This window comes from Amblyomma maculatum, chromosome 10, assembly GCF_055883805.1.
Source record: "Amblyomma maculatum isolate TAMU_Amacu chromosome 10, ASM5588380v1, whole genome shotgun sequence".
NCBI lineage: Eukaryota > Metazoa > Arthropoda > Arachnida > Ixodida > Ixodidae > Amblyomma > Amblyomma maculatum.
In genome coordinates, this window is record NC_139353.1 from 169,104,979 (window position 1) to 169,128,455 (window position 23,477).

Genomic DNA, 23,477 nt, shown 5'->3' on the forward strand with positions numbered 1-23,477 from the left:
CGCATGCGCCAGTGAGGAGAAATAACTTGCCGGATGTGACGTAAAATATAATTTATATTTTGTTTCTAAAATGTCTGCTGCTTCCCGTCGCCGTTTCTAGCGATAGGCCGATAGCTGGTCGCCAGTGTCGCCGGCTCCGTGATCGCTCGCAAGGCGGACTTGGCGTGCGACGCTAGTTCTGCAGTGCGTGTCAACTCGCCCTTGTCGACGGAACATGCCTGCAGTATGTTGCAAGTAACTGACGTGGTCAGCATTCATTTCCCGAAATTTATACGTGTCACTGCCTTTGGATCATCTGGCAGTACGTATACAATCGGACTGAGGTGTACAGCACAAGTAGCGCAACACATGGGGTGCGAAAAACTCGTCTCAGATCGAGTACTTGAATGGAATCTCGCTGTCATTTTTATCGTTGTCCTCGACTTCGACACCACTATTTAGTAGCAGTGGTAAACTTTAAACGCCTTGAAATACCAGTATGAAAAGGCCGCTTGGAGCCTGTGATTTGTACGAAATTGCCTCTCTATCCTGGATTTCAAGAGGTCGGTTAGTGTATCCGCAGGGCAATTGTTTTGCCATTTTCGTTGCCTTTATCGGATGTACTTACAAACACGGAATTCGGTATCCAATTGATGCAGGCAGCTTGGCACAGCTATTATGAGGCTCCGGTGCGATAGCCAGCCCAGAACTAACCGGGAAATAGAACTTCAACCGGGCAGGCCAGCTATTCACAGCTCTCAAGTGACTCGCTGCCGGCCTACTGGACTAGTCATGCAACCGTGGAACCCAGGTATATTTTCATGTAAACTTCTTAGCAGTGCCGGGAGGTACAACGCCCGTGCAAAGAAAGAATGCTCTCCACATCTCCCGACGCAGTCCTGCCTCTAGTTTTGCTCCTAAAGTTGAAGGCTCTAAGCGCAAGCTGTGAATGTCATGGCATTCATTTTTGTACAGTATTTATCTTCCAGCTGCTCTAGCTCTAGACAGTTCTTGTGTCGAATTCCTGTAGGTTTTTTTTTTTTTTTTTTTAGACATCTCACGGCATTCTACTCGATCGATGTTATTTATACTTGCCCTGCTGTGCTCATCATTGTAGACAAGCATGTAGAATAGTGTCAAACAATAAACAGTGCTTCGTTTGTGATTCCATCTTTGTCCAGTCATTACCCTTGCGACTAGTTGCAACATGCACCAAAAACAAAGTTTGCCAAGTAATTATTTCCTCTGCCCTAGGGAAACAGGCCAGCTGTGAAAGCTGCAAAGATATGGACTGATATCCCTTCATATTGTTTCACACAATCATGCTAATGATGTGTTGCATTTTCAAAGATTTAAGCAGTCTGCTTGCCAGCCGAAGACGAAACATTTATTGCAGACTGCATATTGGTTGTGTAGTGTCAAAATACACACATGCATCTCGATTTCAGGACATTCAATACCCTTGGGTGGTCACAAAACACTCCATATGTCACGATAGCCAACTGCAGCTATGGGATAAAAAAGGTATATGGACATAAATCATTGCAAGAGTAACAAAACTAAATTTTCAATGTTAAAAATATTAAACACTACACAGTAAAAGTAGTTTTGCTAGAACCATTGCTGTGACTGACATGGCAAACAGTGCTTGTTGCCTTTAGTGATGTGTTGAGCACAAGGCCTGCATGGAGATTTTAATCCTGTCAGTTAGGCGAAGTTATGTCCTGTTTTTGTTGTGTTGTCATGCATGCAGGCCAAGGTAATGTCATATGGTCCTTGGTTCCAACGCTGCAATTCTGAAAAAGTGACTGCCAACACAGGTCCTATGTACACCGTCCCACTGCTGACCGTGTATATTCCTAAGTGATGTCCAAGTCTTGGGCAGACGCTAATCGACGCAGCTCATAAAGTAATATTCCTGCCAAGGTGGTTGCCTACCATAAAAACCACATCCCATAGCTGCCATTCATGGCAGCCCAGAAGTAATGAATGCTGACGAAACACATTTGAGATGTTCAGCAAGTTTACACAAGAGGGAGTTGTTAATATGGTTAATTAGTCATCCAGTGAAATTTACACTGTATTTATTTCGTTAAACAAAGATCCTTTTGTGAAGTAAATCAAGCTCCAAGTAGCCACAGGCAGAAAGTAGGCAAATGGCAATATATATTGGAATACTAATTGTGAATTGTGTTTTATTGTCGGATTCCTTTGAAGGGACACTAAGGAGGATGGAAAGCAGTTTTCCTGTATCGCTAAGATACAGTGTTCTAATCTTAAAGAGACCACACGAGTCGCTTTGGGACATTAAACCCCACAAACCATTAGAGAGACCACTTAAAATGAAAGCAGAGGTTTTAAAAGGATGGAAAGACCAAGAAACTGAACAAAGATGCTGCCATTACCAGCCAATTTTGCAAGTAAAATGCATGCTTCCACACAGAAGTTTTGATGCAGATTACTGCAAGATATATTGTGTCCTGAGCCACTCTAACGTGGCAGTAACACATCCTTTTCAGCAAGGTCATCATGAATCGACTCATGGGAAGGCATCCAATTTAAATTTTCTCACCAATAAATACTATATGCCACAATTGCTGCCAGACAACACAGCCTTAATGAGAGAAATAATCAAATATTTACTGAAACCAATGACTCAATGGAGTTGTCCTCAGTGTTCCTTTAAAGGGTGCACTGAAGCATTCAAGCAAAGTATGCACTGATGCATGTGAGAAAATATTCTGAGGTAACAAAATCTTTGCTCTAACAGAAGACTGGCAACTTCACTACGAAGAGGGAAAACAGCTGCCTAGGTACACTGGTACAGCACATACAGCAATCGTAATAATTAGCAGACATGCATTGCAATTCACAGAATGTCAGGAAATGTAATCGCTAGGTTAAGTGTACTGGCATTAAATGTACAAGCATATTTGCAGATTGCCGAGATTTATTTGTAGCTTCAATTATTTATTTCATATATACGGCAACCACCTTCGGTCAACAAAAAAAGGACGTACAGGTGCCATGAAATGGGTCAGATTAGATGTGCTAGGTTTCTCTCTTGGAGGAGCAAGGAGAGAATCATTCTCCTGTAACCAGTTGATGGTGGATTCATCCAAATGTGAAGGTCCGATGTTCGACGACCCAAAAGTTACCTAAACGGGCATCTCTGTCAGTCGTCGACCAGAGCATATGCAAGAGAGGTGGTCATGTGTAGCCTAAGCACGGACATCTGCACGAGAGAAGGCAAAAAAAAGAAAAAAAAAAAGAGCACATATTTTGGGTATTACATCAAAAAAATGTGTAAGCCCACTCAGCAACCAAAAATGACGGACATTGTGCATGCATACAACGCATGAATATGTCAGCGCAACTGAACAGTGTTGGCCGTTCATGTCATGTCGTAATTATGGTGCAGTGAGGCTTGCTGATGAATTAAACAGGCTCAGGTCATCACAAACCTTTCAGCAGCACCTTCCCACAATGAATGCCCTGACCTTTCAATAAGACAGCTTTTGCCATTTGCAAAACTATCAGGACGAGCAGCAAAACACGGGGCCAAGATGACATCAACAGCATGACAGCCCACACTAGTAGGACCAGACATTCGATCGCGACTAACGACGGACACAAAGATAACATGGAAAGGGGGGCTAATTGGTGGTTAGTACTTTAAAGCATATTGCAACCGCACGAAGGACAAAGAAGAAAACAGACAGGACGTAGCGCGTGAATAGGTATGCGCCATCAACTTTGAGAACAACGACAACTGCAATATTAAATTTCCGTACCCCTTGCTGTACCATTTCTTTCTGTCCCTTGTCCTTCAGCGGTTGCAACAGCTCAAGGCCACAAAGACGAAACCAACAAACGACTATATATGAACTCATAAACGTGCAACTAGGTTGGGACTCGCATTGAGGCATGTTATCGTCATTTTTAAAGCGAAACGGAACAAATAAATAAAAACGCCTAGAAGAACCTGAAAGAGGAAGAAAATCACAAACTATCACAATGCATTTAAACAAATCGAGAAATAAAAACCAGAGCGCATTTTCAACGCCGCGGCACTTTTCCGTACCTGCCCACGATTTCGCCAAAATGCTAAAAAAAAGATAACAGGCAAGATGGATGGATGATGGATGGATGGATGATAGTGGCTCTGCCCTTTGTATCGGACGGCAGCTTGCGCCGCCTAGCCAGAAAATTGAAAGAAATATATTTATCTCTTCCCTTTTTTAGCTTCTAATTCGCCCGTATCTGCCCCCCTCCCTTTTTTTCTTCTCTTTATTCTCTTGACTTTTTCCACCAATCCTCTAACCTCTCTTTGGTTATCAAAACGCATTCCTCATCCATTCGTCCATCTTCCCCAGCAAATCCCAGCGCTCTCTCCGCGGGAAGGGCAGGACGAAGTTTTTGGCACCTTAGAACATGTTCCGTTGTTTCCTCCTCAGTTCCGCACGCCGCGCATAATATATCTACTTCCTGAAATTTTTTCATGTACGTTTTTGTTCTGAGGGCCCCTGTCCTAACCTCAAAAAGCAATGAGCTCCCTCGTGAGTTGTCGAATAAACTTTCTTTCTTTATGGGCCTGGTGCGCTGCAGCTTTGGCCGAACATGTGGCGCCGTCTGGGAGGCGCCGCTGTAAAACGCGGCTGTCTGGATCCGCAACCGTGGGTAGCACCGACGCTGTGTTCCGATTTCTTTTTGGGTCCCCGTAAGAATAAAAAAATAAACACCGACTGAAACAAGGGCCTGTACTTACTTAGTCATTTCGAATCTCATATAGCACCCATTGCTTTTCGTTAAGACTGCGCATTTCCCACGTTTGTTTTTTTGTACAGTACTTCACGCTAGGTTTTTTCAAGCATGCACGAGCGATCGCTAGCACGCGAAAATCACAAAATAAACGGGTCTTTTTTTTTTTTTTTTACTTCTGGACCCAACTTGAGCTCTAAAAGTTGTGACAACTACTAAAAGTTGTTGTAACCAGAGCTGGCAGGCCTTCGGACACGGCCTGTGTTGTAGAGAGCGCGGAGCCTTCCTGCCCAACGGGAACTATTTTTTTTCTAACGACTTCCTAATGATAGTTTCCAGCTGTTCTCGGCGCTCGCTTTTGGGACGCCTAGCCTGACGTAGAAGACGTAGAAGCACGATATGGAGAGCGAAGCACATTGCAGGAGCGCGCGCTTTCTGACTTGCCACACGTTCATGGTTCCCCGCAAAGAGAAAACGTCCTTTTAAACTAACAGCTCGATCTGCTCTTGTGTTTATGGGTGTCATAATAGTTATAAAAAAAAAAAAAACATCGGGAAGCAATCGAAAATCAAGTTTTTTTTGCGATTTCCTTGGAAATCATACGAGAGCAATGTGTCGCATCGTTAACAGTGGCACCCGGCCTTACAGATGCAACTGGCATCCGTGATGTTGCGTGGATTCGCCAACAACTACATACAAAAAAAAAGGAATTACATATGTGGTGAAGAGATGCCGAAAGGGCCGAATAAAACTTACCTCCAAGCTGACGTCGTAGAAGGCGGTTTTCATTTCGGCAGCGCATTTTCTGAAGATATCCGAGGGCCCTTCTGCACTGTGAAGTTCCCCGCGCACTCCATGCACGTGCTGGCTTCGTACAGTTTCTTACCGCGCACAAGCAGTTATTCTTAAATTAAGCCTCAACATTCCCGATCGCCCGAAATCCCCCGAACAGCACGCGCTGTGGAGCTTGCTCAGCCATGGCTGTTTTTCCGCGCACTGAACCGTCACCACTCGTTTCGACGCATCGAGTAGAAAATAAAAACTACGGTAGAAATGCCGAGCGCCGAAAAAGCACGTGCACGCAAGGCCCGACGCCTGAGGGTACATCTCCATATACAGCCTGCTCGTCCCGTCTTCGGGAAGCAGTGTTTTTTTTTATTTTTTTTTAGAAGCCTTTCTATTGACCAACGGAGCCCAGCTCTCGGCTGTCGCTTCTGGGGGGTCTAGCATGCCGTTTCCACATACACTGCCACCGAAGCGAAAAGCCAGTGCTGCGCATTGCACACTGGCTTAGTTTTTGTTTTATTTATGTCTTTACTTTCAAAGTGCCATATTGTTCGGGTTCCGAATTCCTACTTCAAAGAAGAAAAAACCCGTAGAGCCGCCAGCAGAAGCGCTCGCGCACCGACGATGCGCTGCGCCCAAAGCGCCGGCGGCTTTCTACCAGACGGGTCTGGCATGAATGGGTAGCGGCTTTCTTCGCTTTGCTTTGCTTTTGGTTTATTTTTCAACACACACACATGGTACATGTGTCTGTTATGCGCGTGTGGCAGGAGGCAGGAAATGACCGACAAACGTTTTCTTCTAACAAGGTTTCTGCCGAGAAGAGTAGACTTCGCGTTCACTCCGCCGCCTCTCTCCGACGAGCAGACATACCACATATGGGTGCGCCGGCGGGAGGTGGCGCTACTTGTTCCGGAGCAGTGAACACTTAATAATTTCCTGTAAAGGGCTCCGCCCTATAGTTCAAGGCAACGGGCCAGATTTAGCCAAAGCATTGGGGTTTAAGGATAATGAAGGGAAAATAGACTTTAAAAGGGTAGAAATAACCAAACGAAGGTTAGCTGATTGGTGGCTGAAAGGAAGGCAAGAATAGGTCCACACTATATATTACTATTCACGGCTAGGCGGCCTGTGGCGCCGCCGCCCGATTCAAAGGGTTCAGCCTTATCCATCCATCCATCCAGTGGCGCCTCCATACCAGCGCACTAGGCCATTCTTTCCTCCCACATTTTCCTTTCTGCCTCCTTTACCTGCTTTTCAATGCTGCTGTTTTGCTGCGGTGCATCTCCAAATTCTAGGTACTTAAATCTGAGCTTCCGTTTGTGTACTTAGTTCGTCCTCGTCTTTATTGCGCTGTTTACCCTCAATGAGCTTTCGGGTTCTGTTAGTCCATTTCGTATTCAGGCTTTTCATGAAGAGGTGCTTGTACATTTTTCGTGCCCACCTTGATTCCTCCATTTCGGTTAGTCTCTGATAATATTTTAGTTTGCTAATTGCCTCTCTAACCTCAAATGATGCCCAGCCCATATCTCCCTGGACTCCTTCATTAGGTGTGTTGCCATGTGCTCCCAGTTACCTACCTATCTCTGTCTGAGACGACTGCATTTCCAAAAGTGAGTCCTGGTACCATAACACCCTTCCATACCCCTCTAACAACCTCATACCTGTTATAATTCCAGAGGGCCCTGTGTTTCATAATATCCGAACTCCTTTTCCCTTTGTCTATCGTAATTCTTTCATGCTTTTCTAGGTAATTTTTTTGATGGCAGGTTCGGAAGGAGGCTGCTACTGGCTAATGGCTCAGGGGCTGAGGCGCTAATTGCGAAAGGGATGCGGTGGGATCGTGAGTACAGACTTCTGCATGACAACGTAATCGCCCAACGTCTTTCGTGTCAATATGGACATGGATCCATGGATCGCGATGCAATGTTGTCGGGCTCCCATTGTGTTCTTGTCACCTGCAGCAGCAACTGTTGTCTTAGAGCCGCGACATTTGTGTGGGTGCAACAGGCAACTATCGGTCACCTGTGCTTGAGCTGCGATAAAAATGGCAGGTACATGTCCACTTGGCTACATTAAAAGTACGTTCTTCCTGAAGGAACGACTGTTCATGTCAGTTCTGAATTCCGCATCCTAAGACGTGTGTATCGTGGAAGCTGGCCACCTGCCGATAATGCTCAATGTATACATATGGCTGGACCTTGTTTGCAACATTTCTAAAATGTTTTGTTCGTTGTAAAGTTCTGCATGAAATATATGTGTATAACCTTTCTTGTATTTAAAACAGCATTTCGTGCACCAAAATCATCTACTACAGGTCATTGCTCCATAGATTCAAAATAACAATTCTCTCACCTTTTAGTACACTGCAGCGCCGTACATTTATGACCTGATTTATCTTCAGCTATGAAAATAACTGCTTTGAAAGGGCTCGTGTTGTTATATACCATTCGCGTAGGCCTGTGTAACTTTGATGTCACAGTTCCTTATTGCACATTTTCTTGACTCCTCCTTCAGTTTAAAGCATCTGAAAAGTTAGTGGCAATGTATGTGCCTAACCATCGCGACCCGCCAAAGCTTATTAAGACGAATAAATGACTGAACCTCATTTTCAGTGAGTAGGATAAGGGAAAAATACCTATGGCGGTCTTTTTTTTTTTTTTCTGTACATGTCATTAACCATGCAAATCTGGGTAGGAAATGAGGACATTGTTTTATCTTTTCTCAAGTAGTCTGGCAGGTAAAAAAAGAAAAAATGCACACCTCATTCTCCACTTACCAGAACTACGAACTAAGAAGAGAAAACATTCTCCTCAACATTGTTTAGTCACAGTGGCTGTTGGCTACATAAAGAGCTGCTGATTTCCTTTCTGTTGTCTGGCCAGTAACTTAATGACAGCTTCTGTTCTGGTAGTCTTGATGCCATTGGCACTATAAGGAGGTTCTCACACTGCTTCGCTGTTTCATCACATTCCACATGACAGATATGGTAATGCTGGTAATTCTGCATCCGTTGCTGTAGTCAAGGGTGGCACTGATGAATACGCTCAGTTGGACGATCCATGTCTGCACTTTGGACTTGGATGTAGGACAAACTGTTTCTCAGGCACGAATGCAGTCGGTACACAGGCATACTGCCTTTGGCAGCATTGAATGTTGTGGCATAGTGTGCAGAAGTAGTGTGCAGAAGTAGGAATTGAAATGGCATAGTGTGCAGAAGTCCAAAGCATTTTCTGTACAATGTAGCAAATGCTTCACATCTGAAGGACAGTCTGCTGACTTTTTTCGACTATATTTTCTTTGTGGCAGTCGAACGCTCCGTGTCCAGATAAAAAAAGTATACCTAGCTTTAGGGGTAAGAAACACGGCAGGACATTTTAAAATGTAAATTTTCAAAATAGGATTGTTGCTCTGAACATCTTTGAAACTTGACAGTAAAAGATGATGTAACTGCCCGCTGCCTAGATAGCGGGCAGTAACGAGCCCACCATTAAAATGAAGGTCAGTGATGCAGTGATGCCCAACTTACAACCTAAGGGGTATGTACAGCCCCCTTGTTTTTCTAAGTCAGCTCCTTAACGAATGTTATTTTTTTTTTTTTTTTGCACAGTACTGAGAATTTTATTAATAGCGCTGGGAGACGAGCATGTATGCAAAAGGACACATTGTCTTTAGCTGGCTTATGGTGGAAGAAACTATGACTTCCTCATGAAAGAAAGTACGGTGAATACAATAACAATCCTAACTTCAAAGCGACAGAGCCACGGTGCAAGCATAACAATCATGCCACAAGCGACGCTATGTGATCCCCAGTGGAAGCCTATGCCTTGCTGTTTCACGGCAGCATAAGGCAGTATGTTTGCAGTTGTAAGGATTTCGCAATGTCACGCATACAATACTGCATCATTGGATGCTCAGTGAACCCGCGTGAAGTGCCCGCCAGGGGTGAAATTCTACCGTTTATTCCAATAGCAGCAGGAGCACTGGGAATTTCTGTGTGCATTGCATAGAAGGCTGCACGTGTATAGCTTTATGTTGATCTGTTATATCATGGTGCAAAGGTGCACATGTTTTGCAGCATTCTTAGGTTTGCTAGTAACCTGAAATGCCATATAGTTTCTCAACACATTTTATGTAGTCCTTGTTCTTTAGTTTCTTTTTTTTTTTTTTTTCATAAGTACAACCTCTGCCCTTGAGCGAAGTGTTCATTTGCAATTTCTCATCAATGTCAGAGTCATAAATATTGCTTGTCCTATGCGACACATCAACAAAAATAAATATAACAACTGCTTCCCCTCTATAGTCTCGGATACAACTTAAGTCTGCAGTAACTGCCATGCACAATTTCTTCGTCACAGAAATTAGTCTGTTTAAGGTCTTTCTGGTTACCTAAATAAGAAGCTAACCATCAGACAAAATTACCAGCTGAAGAATACTATCAATGCTTCTTGCTTGTTTGGTGTACTTGCACATCAAAAACTGATTGTTTACCATTCAGTTGAGTAACACACATGCAGGGAAACATTCATTGGTCATTGTTAGCAACTGCTGTTTTCTTTAAGTTATATCCTACTTATACCATCCATGGCACGCCCCCAAGCCTAGATATTTAAATGAAATCACAACAAAACAAAGTCTACCCCCCCCCCCCATCACAAAAAAAAAATAGAAATAAATAACAGGCGGCCGACACCAGAGCTCCGAGAACTGCTCGCTCAAGAGGCGACATGCCCGCTCCAGGTGGAACCAGACCTCCGTCCATACTTTTGCAAGCACTTCATGAATTCTCAGGTTTTGACACTCTCCTCTCCTCTAATGTTAGTGCATGGGGGAGCCCCTGAAGGTGATTTAAATAAGACGAATAATGTTTCATTACAGCTATAGTTTAAAGCACTCAGTTACTAATTTAAAAATAGCTATTAGTTAAATAAGGCTGGTTATATCTATCACAGCTAAGAAAAATATTTTGCCCATAGCAATGCCACCACCGTCCCCAGCTTAGTGAAAATATAAATTCCTGCAAAACAGATATTCTGTTACTATTGTCATCACAGGGAAAGATCTACAGAAATATGCCAGTATTTTTACTCTTCTCCAGCAGCAAACTTCCCCTTGTTGTATGGCTAAGTACTATTAGAAATTTCATATGTTTAGTAAGAAAGCAGGCAGAATTAGAGAAAACACACCCACAGTTGCATTTCTTGAGAAATTGTAATGAAAGGAATGCCTTCACTCAGTTCCTTGGCTGGGCTGTACACAGCTGAGAAATTTCGATGGGCAGTATGTAAAAAAAAAAAAAAAAAAAGAAAAAGGAAAAAGGAAAGGAAAGGGAAGTAGTAAACTTCGGAGGTTCACTGAAGTACAGATGCCTGTGGGACTAATGTGCAGCAACTCAATTTTTTTGTCTAAGTTATCGAGTTATCGATATAGAATAGCTTCTCAGCTTTTACATACTTCCAGTTATTTAAGTTTTGCACTGCTGCTTCCCTAAAGGGACACTGCACAGTTTCATCCTACTCATCTAAAAAAAAAAAAAATCATTATATGGGTTCTTCCAGGTAGGTTGATAATTTTTCAGCAGCAAGAGGTGCATTTATTACTCCGAAAACAATCAAAATGTAACATTTGATTTGCACCTGTGGTGTCATGACCAAAAAAACTACTTGTCGAGTAAAACCCATTCGCAGCACGAATAAAACAACGACAAGAAGGCAGTAAGCTTTGCTCTCACAGAAATGGCGCAGAACAGTCTGAAAAATTGTTGTGGCCTGTAGCACAGCATGGCCGCCCAAGAAGACAGAGTTACGGACTCGGCCGATGGAAGTCCCCAGCATTACCAACTACCCCCTTCCCCTCTGACCTACAAGACTAGTGGAATAAGGGAGTAATTACTCATAAGCATCCACCAAAGCACAGCGATAAGGCTGCAAAGGAGAGCTATGGAGCTTTATCAAAACCTCTTTGGTTGAAAAAGCTGCATATCTTTTCTTGTAGCAATAGGGCTGCCATCGGTTGGATGGCAATGAGTAATAACATTTTATTGCAAGTCTGCTTAACCTTGGAGGGTTTCCCTAGGGCATATGAAGTGAGCATTAGACGATTTTTTTTTTTCAGTGACCACATGTTGAAATGTTTTCTGTCTGCATGGTCTTGCTTTGTGACTAAACTGTGCACAAGTCGAAGTTGATGAATGCAGTGACGCACAGCATGAGAAAGTGGCTGTATAATGCGTGCAATTTCAAGGTGAAGTTGGGCCTTGTGCATCTCTTTTTGCAACAGGTTGTCTTGCATTTTTTTTTTCCTTCGTGATCAAAACGACAAAATCTTGAGGACGATCATGCAAGTACGACTGTGTAAAATGCTTCCAGAATACGTTGTCTGTTCTGGTGAGAATATGAGTGGCGCTTTAAAAGGGTACATGCGCGAAGTTGTCTTGTCTTTCAGAATGTTGCATGTGCGTTTTTCAATGGAATACTTGAGCAAAGTGTGTAAGAAGAAGCTGTACAAAGATCTTCTGGATGTGACGATACCGTTGCCGATTTACCGTGCACCACACCGTGGAGGCCCCGGACAGGATGTCTTAAAGCGTGTGAAAAAGATGCCAGTTAGGCCTTCAGTTAAAACGTTCTTTAAGCTACATTCGAACACATTACCTGTTAAAACCTGGTTACATGAAAGAGGCTTATTCGTTCCCTGGACTGTCTCCTTTGCAAAAAACCAGAGACAATCGAGCACGTCTTTCTGGATTGCTGGGACCCAGTCTTTCACTGGGATGTTCTCCAGAGAACACCAAAGAAAGACCTTCCGTTAGATCCGTATGGCATACGGTTACTTCCAGTCGAGAGTGAGGGTATTCCTTTGGATTTAGTCATGGTCTTGGGCCTCCACAGCCTGTGGAAAACAAAGATACAAGTGCAACATGCAGATGTCAACACGCGTTCTGTACGCGAGGAGTGTGCTGCTCCTTAGGGAAACGTACCGGGTGCTTTCTGATCCACCTGACTGGATCAGTGTGCTCGATGAACTGGCTGTCCTCAAGAAATTTTAAACCTTTCGTGACAGCCGAAGTCTGGTTGTTGCGAGTTTTACCATTATAGTGGATCTTTTTTGAATTGATGTGAACTCAAAACAGGCAATAAAGAAAAAAAAAAAAAAACAAGCTATAGCTTAGTTGTTTAATGCAGCACCCAGAGAATCTGACCTGTGTAGCTTGCCATGGGTTCAAATCACATTCGTAGCCGTGTGCCATTTATATTCTTTTTATTATGCACCCATCACATGGTGTGTGGTGTCGCACTCCGACGATAAGAGAGTGGCTTTAGTGCCTCAGGGCTTCAGACCAGAAATTTGCTTGCAGGCAATTTTTATTTCTGCGCATGCACCCTACTCTTGTGCATGCACAGACCACAAGGTCACAATTCAGAAAATGTCATGAAGGCATAACAAATTTCTCCAGGAGAGCCCCCTTAATCCTTACGAGATGCAGCTCATGCTGCAAAACACACTTATCATCATTCAGTAGTGAACGACTCTGTAGTCGTGCATTGGAGATCTGCCGGAGTAAACATTAAGTAACGTCACCGCGGTTTCCTTACAAAAGTGGCCATTGGTGGCTTAGCTGTATTTTAGTTTCCATACTTTTGTAATCTATAAAACTTCTACCATAGAAAAAGCCTGTGTTTCATTATTAGAACACAGTAATTTATTGGTATAGACCAAGTTCATTTTGCCCTCACTATTCCCTTAAGTTGTTCTCATTTGGATGTGGATAGGTCAAGAAAGCTGTGCATACAGTACAGGCAGATGATAAGGGAGGAGGGGAAGAAACTGTAACGACATTCATGGTGAGCTTTATCATACTGATCGTATTTATATGCTGTGAGCAAGAAAGTTCTGATGCATTCTAGCAATGCGAGGAGGAGAAAGCTGTCTTAATGAAAGGTCAGGACATTGATTGTGGGAAGGTGCTGCTGAAAGGTTTGTGATGACCAGAGCCTGTTTAATTCATCAGCAAGCCTCACTGCACCATAATTACGACATGACATGAACGGCCAACACTGTTCAGTTGCGCTGACATATTCATGCGTTGTATGCATGCACAATGTCCGTCATTTTTGGTTGCTGAGTGGGCTTACACATATTTTTGATGTGATACCCAAAATATGCGCTCTTTTTTTTTTTTTTTTTTTTGCCTTCTCTCGTGCAGATGTCCGTGCTTAGGCAACACATGACCACCTCTCTTGCATATGCTCTGGTCGACGGCTGGCAGAGATGCCCGTTTCGGTAACTTTTGGGTCGTCGAACATCGGACCTTCACATTTGGATGAATCCACCGTCAACTGGTTACAGGAGCATGATTCTCTCCTTGCTCCTCCTGGAGAGAAACCTAGCACATCTAATCTGACCCCTTTCCTGGCACCTACACACCCTTTTTTTTTTTGTTGACCGAAGGTGGTTGCCGTATATATGAAATAAATAATTGAAGCAACAAATAAATCTCGGCAATCTGCAAAATGTGCATGCACATTTAATAATATTACATTTAACCTAGCGACCACATTTTTTGACATTCTGTAAATTGCAATGCATGTCTGCTAATTATTGCGATTGCTGTATGAGCTGTACCGGTGTACCTGGGCAGCTGTTTTCCCTCTTTGTGGTGAAGTTGCCAGTCTTCTGTTAGAGCAAAGATTTTGTTACCTCAGAATATTTTCTCACATGCATCAGTGCATACTTTGCTTGAATGCTTCAGTGCAACCCTTTAAAGGGACACTGAGGACAACTCCATCGAGTCATTGGTCTCAGTAAATATTTGATTAGTTCTCTCATTAAGGCTGTGTTGTCTGGCAACAGTTGTGGCATGTAGTATTTATTGGTGAGAAAATTTAAATTGGAAGCCTTCCCATGAGTCAATTCATGATGACCTTGCTGAAAAGGATGTTTCACTGCCACATTAGAGTGGCTCATGACACAACATATCTTGCAGTAATCTGAACCAAAACTTCTGTGTGGAAGCATGCATTTTACTTGCAAAATTGGCCGGTAATGGCAGCATCTTTGTTCAGTTTCTTGGTCTTTCCATCCTTTTAAAACCTCTGCTTTCATTTTAAGTGGTCTCTCTAATGGTTTGTGGGGTTTAATGTCCCAAAGCGACTCGTGTGGTCTCTTTAAGATTAGAACACTGTATCTTAGCGATACAGGAAAACTGCTTTCCATCCTCCTTAGTGTCCCTTCAAAGGAATCCGACAATAAAACACAATTCATAATAAGTATTTTAATATGTATTGCCATTTGCCTACTTTGTGCCCGTGGCTACTTGGAGCTTGTTTTACTTCACAAAAGGAGCTTTGTTTAACAAAATAAATACAGTGTAAATTTCACTGGATGACTAATTAACCATATTAACAACTCCCTCTTGTGTAAACTCGCTGAACATCTCAAATGTGTTTCGTCAGCACTTCATTACTTCTGGGCTGCCATGAATGGCAGCTATGGGATGTGGTTTTTATGGTAGGCAACCACCTTGGCAGGAATGTTGCTTTGTGAGCTGCGTCGATTAGTGTCTGCCCAAGACTTGGACATCACTTGGGAATATACACGGTCAGCAGTGGGACGGTGTACATCGGACCTGTGTTGGCAGTCATTTTTTCAGAATTGCGGCGTTGGAACCAAGGACCATATGGCATTACCTTGGCCTGCATGCATGACAATACAACAAAAACAGGACATAACTTCGTCCAACTGACAGGATTAAAATCTCCATGCAGACCTTGTGCTCAACACATCACTAAAGGCAACAAGCACTGTTTGAAATGTCCGTCACAGCAATGGTTCTAGCAAGACTACTTTCACTGTGTAGTGCTCAATATTTTTAACAGTGCAAATTTATAGTTTTGAAAGGGGGTGTTTCTGTCCTTTAACAGGGATAATAGCCCTCTCCAAGTTGCACAAAGAACCACACAAGAGCACAGCCAGTCTAGGCCTTCCACAAGCGAGCTCGAGCAGCGCAGCGGCACTTTGTCGTCTTTATCCTCGTCTTCGTGGTATTCTCGCCTACTTCATCCTTGTCTTCGTATATCCTCGTGTAGTTCACTACAATTTCCCCCGGGGCGAGGTGGAGCCATCCTGGCGACCTATGGTGAGGGCAAGAGGAGCGGATCGTAGTACGTTTTAAGGCGGCTCACGTGCACAGTTTCGCGGCCGCGATGACGCATGTCCGAAGAGGTAGTGAGTGGCTCCACGATGTAATTCACAGGCGAGGTTTGACGGATAATGCGGTAGGGGCCGTGATACTCGGTTCGAAATTTTGATGACAGTCCCGGTGGGGTGCCGGGAACCCAAAGCCAAACGAGGGATCCTGCAGGAAAAACGTGTGGCTTCTCATCTTTGTCGTGGTGATGCTTTTGGCGGCCTTGAGATTCCGATGTAAAACACCGGGCCAACTGGCGACATTCCTCCGCATGTTTGGCAACGTCTGAAAGGAGAGTACACTCGGAGGAGTCAGGACGATATGGTAAAATAGTGTCCATCGTGGACGACGCCTCACGCCCATAAAGGAGGAAAAAAGGGCTAAATCCAGTAGTTGACTGCGTGGCGGTGTTGTAAGCGTATGTCACGAGAGGAAGAACAGCGTCCCAGTTCGTCTGATCGGCGGCAACGTACATCGTCAGCATATTGCCGAGAGTACGATTGAAGCGCTCAGTCAGCCCGTTAGTTTGAGGGTGGTAGGCCGTTGTGGTCCGATGTATGACGCGACATTCGGCCAGTAGAGCTTCAACGACGTTGGATAGGAAGACGCGTCCTCGGTCACTTAGCAGCTCTCGCGGTGCGCCGTGGCGAAGAACAAAATGATGGAGTAAGAACAGGGCAACTTCACGGGCAGTAGCGGCGGGTAAAGCGGCGGTCTCGGCATACCGGGTGAGGTGGTCGATGCCGACGATAATCCACCGGTTCCCAGAAACCGTGCAGGGAAGTGGCCCGTAAAGGTCAACGCCAATGCGGTCAAAAGGGCGGGCCGGGCATGGAAGTGGTTGTAAGGGGCCAGAAGCACGAGGTGTGGATGACTTCCGGCGCTGACAGGCGATGCAGGAGCGGACGTATTTGCGAATATAACCGTACATGCCGCGCCAATAGTAGCGTTGAGAGATTCTTTGAAACGTCTTGACGACACCGGGATGGGCACACTGAGGGTCGGCATGGAAAGAGGCGCAAATTTCATGTCGTAAATGGCGAGGAATGACGAGAAGCCATCGTCGACCATCAGTCATATAATTGCGGCGGTAGAGAAGACCATCTCGTAGGGCAAAGTGTGGTGCTTGACGGCGTAAAGCCCGAGAAGGTGCAGCAGCGTTAGAAGTGGACACGACGTCGATAAGAGAGGCGAGCCACGGGTCTTTGCGCTGCTCCGCAGGCATGTCAGCGATGGTTAGAGAGGAGAGGACGGGATCAGCCGCCGTAGAGCAAGCAGGTTCGTTGGAGAGGGGAGAACGAGACAGTGCGTCGGCGTCCATGTGTTTACGGCCAGAGCGATATATAACGCGGATGTCAAATTCCTGTAGGCGGAGAGCCCATCGTGCGAGGCGGCCGGACGGGTCTTTAAGAGAGGACAGCCAACATAACGCGTGGTGGTCCGTGACGACGTCAAACTGGCGACCATAAAGGTAGGGTCGGAATTTCGTCAATGCCCACACAATTGCCAAACACTCCTTTTCCGTAACTGAGTAGTTGCATTCGGCTTTAGAGAGGACACGACTCGCGTACGCGACGACGTATTCGTGAAAACCGTTTTTCCGCTGTGCCAAGACAGCTCCGAGGCCAACGCCACTCGCATCAGTATGGACCTCGGTGGGTGCTGTCGGGTCGTAGTGGCGAAGGATTGGTGGCGAAGTCAAAAGACGGCGCAATGCGTTGAACGCTTCGTCGCACTCGACCGACCACGCAGTTAAGTCATTGTTTCCTCCGAGTAGTTTCGTCAGGGGTGCAATTATTGAAGCAAAATTCTGCACGAAGCGCCGAAAATAGGAGCATAGACCTATGAAGCTTCGAAGTTGCTTGAGCGAAACCGGCTTAGGAAACTCCGCCACTGCGCGCAGCTTGGCCGGATCAGGGCGAACACCTTCCTTAGAGACGATGTGCCCCAAAATAGTCAACTCCCTGGCACCGAAGTGGCACTTCTTGAGATTCAGTTGCAGGCCGGCGTCTGTAAGGCAAACCAAAACTTGCCGCAAGCGCTCTAGGTGCGTAGCGAAGTCGGTGGAAAAGACAACAATGTCGTCCAAGTAGCAGAGGCAGATGTGCCACTTGAACTTCCGCAAGATGTTATCCATCATCCTTTCGAATGTGGCGGGCGCATTGCACAGACCGAAGGGCATCACATTAAATTCATAGAGGCCATCCGGCGTCACAAATGCGGTCTTCTCTCTGTCACAGGCGGCCATTGGTACTTGCCAGTAACCTGAACGTAAATCAAGAGATGAAAAGTACTCGGCACCTTGCAGGCAATCAAGAGCGTCGTCTATACGCGGAAGGGGGTAGTTGTCCTTGTGGGTAATCTTGTTGAGGCGCCGGTAGTCGATACAAAAGCGAAACGAGCCATCTTTCTTTTTCACTAGCACCACTGGTGAAGACCAGGGGCTTTGTGATGGACGGATTACACCACGTTGTAGCATGTCCTCAACTTGCTCATTGATCACGCGACGCTCTGCCGCTGACACACGATAGGGGCGCTGTCGAAAAGGCGAGTGAGAGCCGGTCTGAATGTGATGCGCGACTGTGGAAGTACGGCCGAGAGGTGTGTGGGCGGCGTCGAAGGCGAAGCGAAATGTCTGTAAAAGGGCCACAAGCTGAGTCCGGTAGGTGGAAGGAAGAGCGTCATCGATGGCGGTTCGGAAGAAGTCGTCTGGCAACGAATCAGGCGTCGGATCGGACTGCAGAGCATCAATGTAGTTGCTGCGGTAGGTCTCGGAGGCGTCCAGGTCAGAGAGAAGGTGGGCTGGTTGAATAGAACCCGGAGATTCCCCACGTAGCAGAGTAATCGGGTGCGGAGACGGATTGTAGATGAGTAGCTTCGTGAAGCCACCGTGAACATCGAGAACAGCAGATGGCAGCGGCAGGTGCTTGCGGTGGATGAAGGATGCAGACGGCGTAAATAAAACACTAACGTCTGACACAGCAGGACACAAAAGAGGCACAAGGGCGCAAGCCTCTGGTGCTACGTCGACATCTTCAGCGATGGTGAGCTTTTGAGGACACACTGAACGGTTGTCGTCGGGCAGTGCGTCGCACAGTGCAGAAAATTCTACTTCAGCTCGGGCGCAATCGATCACGGCGTTATGTTTAGACAAGAAGTCCCATCCGAGGATCACGTCGTGGGAACAAGATGACAAAACGACGAACTCGACACTGTACAAAATACCTTCAATGACGACACGCGCTGTACATGCTGCTAAAGGTGCAATTCTCTCTTCACTGGCAGTGCGGAGTGACAAACCGTTAAATGACGTCGTAACTTTTCGTAATCGTCGGCAGAGTTGCTCATGAATCACTGACACTGCAGCACCCGTATCGACCAGCGCATATACGGACAGACCATCGATAGAAATCATTATAACGTTCGTGGGAGAAATATGAGGCCTTGAGCTTTTCGCAGAGTACGCAGTTCTTGCCTCAGGAACCGCGGAGCTTAGTTTCCCTCATCAGCAGGGGGTGGTCGCCGGCGCATTGGTGACAGTGACCTGCGACGGGGAGAAGGAGAACGATTGGTCGTGTACGAACGCTGTTCGGCGGCGTATGCAGGAGAAGACGGAGTGGAACGAAGCAGCGGTGGGGAGTACTCCGAAGACGCAGACTCGGGACGCGCAGCCATGCGGCGACGGCACCGACGGGCCACGTGTCCAGGGCAACCACAGTAGTAACAAATTGGGCGATTGTCAGAAGTACGCCACGGGTTGTAATAGCGCGGAGTTGCAGGATGAAGCGGAGCCGTTTGACGAAGCGGTGCATGGCGTAGGACAGGCTGCACGGGTGGTAACGGCTCAGGCGGAGGCCGCGCAGCCACTGCCGCGTAGGTCAAAGGGGCTGGGACAGACGGTTGGCTATATTGTAGTGGTGCTCCGACGTATGTCAAAGGAGCGACGGCAGGAGCTTCAGGAAGCGTAGGAAGTGCTTCTGCGACTTGTTCGCGGATGACTTGCTGCAACTTTGGCGCCAAAGAAGAGGAAGCGTCAGGACGATGAGGAACGAGGGACAGTTGACGGGCAACTTCTTCTCGAATGAACTGCTTGATTTGTTGCAGCAAGGGGGACTGTTCTGCGTCAGCTGTTAAAGCTGCAAGAGGCTCCTGGTGTGAGAGCGAAGAACGAGTGATTTGACGGCGCTTGCGTAATTCCTCAAAATTTTGGCATGCATTGATGACGTCGACCACTGTTGCTGGGTTTCTGGCCAGAAGCATCTGGCACGCGTCATCGTCGATTCCTTGTAAAATATGACTAATCTTGGCCTGTTCTGTCATTGAAGCGTCCACGCGCTTGCACAGATCTACAACATCTTCAATATAACTCGTAAAATTTTCGCCGGGTAGCTGTGCACGGCGGCGCAAGCGTTGCTCAGCGCGCAGCTTGCGCACTGCAGGCCTACCGAAGATATCGGAAAAAGTAGTCTTGAAAGCAGACCACGAGGAGATATCGGCCTCGTGGTTGCGGAACCACAGGTTGGCAACGTCCGTCAGGTAGAATATCACGTTATTTAATTTGAGACCGTCGTCCCATTTGTTGTGCGTACTGACCCGCTCATATGATGACAGCCAATCTTCCACGTCATGGTCGCCGGTTCCGCTGAAGATAGGAGGATCACGCTGGCGCAAAGCTCCAGCGCAAAAGACGGCGGATGAGGGGCCGGTTGGACTGGGGGTGGTAGCGTCGGTCATTGCTTGTGTCGGGAGTGTGCGGCTTCGAAGCTCCAGGACGGCAGGAAATCCGGACCTCCACCAAGTGAAAGGGGGTGTTTCTGTCCTTTAACAGGGATAATAGCCCTCTCCAAGTTGCACAAAGAACCACACAAGAGCACAGCCAGTCTAGGCCTTCCACAAGCGAGCTCGAGCAGCGCAGCGGCACTTTGTCGTCTTTATCCTCGTCTTCGTGGTATTCTCGCCTACTTCATCCTTGTCTTCGTATATCCTCGTGTAGTTCACTACAGTTTTGTTACTCTTCCAATGATTTACGTCCATATACCTTTTTTATCCCATAGCTGCACTTGGCTATCGTGACATGGAGTATTTTGTGACCACCCGAGGGTATTGAATGTCCTGAAATCGAGATGCATGTGTGTATTTTGACACTACACAACCAATATGCAGTCCGCAATAAATGTTCCCGTCTTGCGCTGGCAGGCTGACTGCTTAAATCTTTGAAAATGCAACACATCCTTAGCATGACTGTGTGAAACAATATGAAGTGATATCAGTCCATATCTTTGCAGCTTTCACAGCTGGCCTGTTTTCCCTAAGGCAGAGGAAATAATTACTTGGCAAACTTTGTTTTTGGTGCATGTTGCAACTAGTCGCAAGGGCAATGACTGGACAAAGATGGAATCACAAACGAAGCACTGCTTATTTATTGTTTGACACTATTCTACATGCTTGTCTACAATGATGAGCACAGCAGGGCAAGTATAAATAAAATCGATCGAATAGGATTCCGTGGGATTTCTTCTGAAAAAGAAAAAAAAAAGATTACAGGAATTTGACACAAGAACTGCCTAGAGCTAGGGCAGCTGGAAGATAAATACTGTGCAAAAATACCAGGAATTTCACAGCTTGCGCTTAGAGCCTTCAACTTTAGGAGCAAAACTAGAGGCAGGACTGCGTCGGGAGATGTGGAGCATTCTTTCTTTGCACGGGCGTTGTACCTCCCGGCACTGCTAAGAAGTTTACATGAAAATATACCTGGGTTCCACGGTTGCATGACTAGCCCAGTAGGCCGGCAGCGGGTCGCTTGAGAGCTGTGATGAGTAGCTGGCCTTCCCAAAATAACCGCTTGAGGGGCTAGTTGGTGCTGCATAGTATTCAGAAATGTGGCGCAGCAAACACAAACTCTCTTCTGTGTCTCTTCTCTTGTGTTTGTGTTTGTTGCTCCCGGGCTGGCTACCGCACCGGAGCCTCATAATAGCTCTGCCAAGCTGCCTGCATCAATTGGACACCGAATTCCGCGTTTGTAAGTACATCCGATAAATGCAACGAAAATGGCAAAACAATTGCCCTGCGGATACACTAACCGACCTCTTGAAATCCAGGATAGAGAGGCAATTTCGTACAAATCACAGGCTCCAAGCGGCCTTTTCATACTGGTATTTCAAGGTGTTTAAAGTTTACCACTGCTACTAAATAGTGGTGTCGAAGTCGAGGACAACGATAAAAATGACAGCGAGATTCCATTCAACTACGCACTCGATCGGAGACGAGTTTTTCGCATCCCATGTGTTGCGCTACTTGCGCTGTACAGGATGATCCAAAGGCAGTGACTCGTATATATAATATAACGCCATGCGCAGCGCCTATAGGGGCGCCACTGAAAGCCGCGTAGCGGCGGCCGTCGGAACCCGAGGCGGGCCTCATGCGGCAAGCGTGGCCGTGGTGCGCGCGTGCGATCTGCCGCTTGTGCGCGTCTCGCGGGCACTTCCGCGGTGACAGTGTGCGCAAAGGGATCGCACTTGATAATAGTGGACATGTGTTCGATATCACGGCCGTCTGGAACTACGTCGCCTCCATATGCATCAAATGTATGTTGCATACGAGCGCCAACAATTAAGATTGCGTACGAAGTGGAGGTAATTTTGAGTGCCCCGCTTTCATCACAGCGCCACGCTAATTAGTTCAGTCCTTGACCTATGAACCAATGTTCTTTATTTGCTTAATGGCACACTCTTGCTTCGTTTACATGCAATATATTGCTACAGTAAACTAGGCAGCGTCGTCGAAACTGCGAGCGGTTTCGTACCGGTGCGACCGCAGGAAAAGCCAGTGAGCTTGCAAACCAGCATTCTCAGCATCAGAAAATAGCGCATATTGGGTTCCTGTAGCAAGAGTTCAATCTGAATAGCAAGTGCAGCGACATGATATGTTTTCGTAATCATGCCAATTAATACTGACTCTGGTCATCAAAGTCATTGCATGACCAATTTCAAAACCCATATTGGCAAATATCTCTCCAATAACCCGCTACAGTGGCTCAGGCTACTGAGCAGGATCGAGTTATCGCGACCGAAGTCGACCGCGCCCCCCGCGTTTAGGTGGAGGCGAAACACAAAATGCAACCGTGTTCTGCGCGATGTCAATGCCGCTAAAGAGCGTCTGGCTAAGTGTTTCACAAATTTAATGCGTATTGTATCTTCCCAGCTAGAGGAGGCGACCAAGTTTCACGGAAGGTGCAATGACAAGCAAAAAACACTGAAAACATAGTTATCACTCAGGCCTGCCACACGGCGAATTTAATGCCTTTTCCATCGAATGACGCTCGTTCAAAATGATATGTTTGCTGCTACATGAGAAAATATAATGAAATTTGGTGACAACGACATTAGTTATCGAGTGAGTTTGAGGTACTCATCCGAATGCGATCAACAAGGAAATGTGCTATGTCGACACCAGAGACTCGGTGAAAAGATACACCCAAAATAAATTACAAAAGTGCCACCGGCATTAAATGCTAGCTCCTATCATTTTGCAGCTAGTCATCTATGTGAACTATGCTAAATAGCATCGTAACAAAAAAAAAAAAAAAAAAAAAAACGGCACCCATCGCTGCCAGCCAACCCGTAGCCACTGCACTCAGCGCAGGCGGAGCAGGTCGCTAGCTCCTGCTACCGCTAAAGCCCCTCTATCCTCTAGGGGCTTTAGCTACCGCGGTCTGTAGGCGCCGAGTCGCCGACACGGCGGATTTCTGGCGCCACCTTCAGAAAAG

General features: G+C 46.1%; 2 long non-coding RNA genes across 3 annotated transcripts; one reads left to right on the forward strand and one right to left on the reverse strand.

Annotated features, from left to right (window-relative positions):
• The first annotated feature begins 6,450 nt into the window (after positions 1 to 6,450).
• LOC146177899 (uncharacterized) lies at positions 6,451 to 15,336 on the forward strand. 2 transcript variants are annotated; one of them, XR_014701395.1, is made up of 4 exons: positions 6,451 to 6,985; positions 7,074 to 7,136; positions 7,293 to 7,366; positions 13,730 to 15,336. It is a non-coding gene; the product is annotated as an uncharacterized LOC146177899 (long non-coding RNA). The 2 variants fall into 2 exon arrangements; XR_014701394.1 differs by having other exon boundaries at positions 6,451 to 7,136.
• Positions 15,337 to 21,067: 5,731 nt separating this feature from the next.
• On the reverse strand, positions 21,068 to 22,021 carry LOC146177900 (uncharacterized). The gene is made up of 3 exons (XR_014701104.1): positions 21,797 to 22,021; positions 21,464 to 21,700; positions 21,068 to 21,229 (listed from the first exon to the last, which is right to left on the reverse strand). It is a non-coding gene; the product is annotated as an uncharacterized LOC146177900 (long non-coding RNA).
• Positions 22,022 to 23,477: the final 1,456 nt, after the last annotated feature.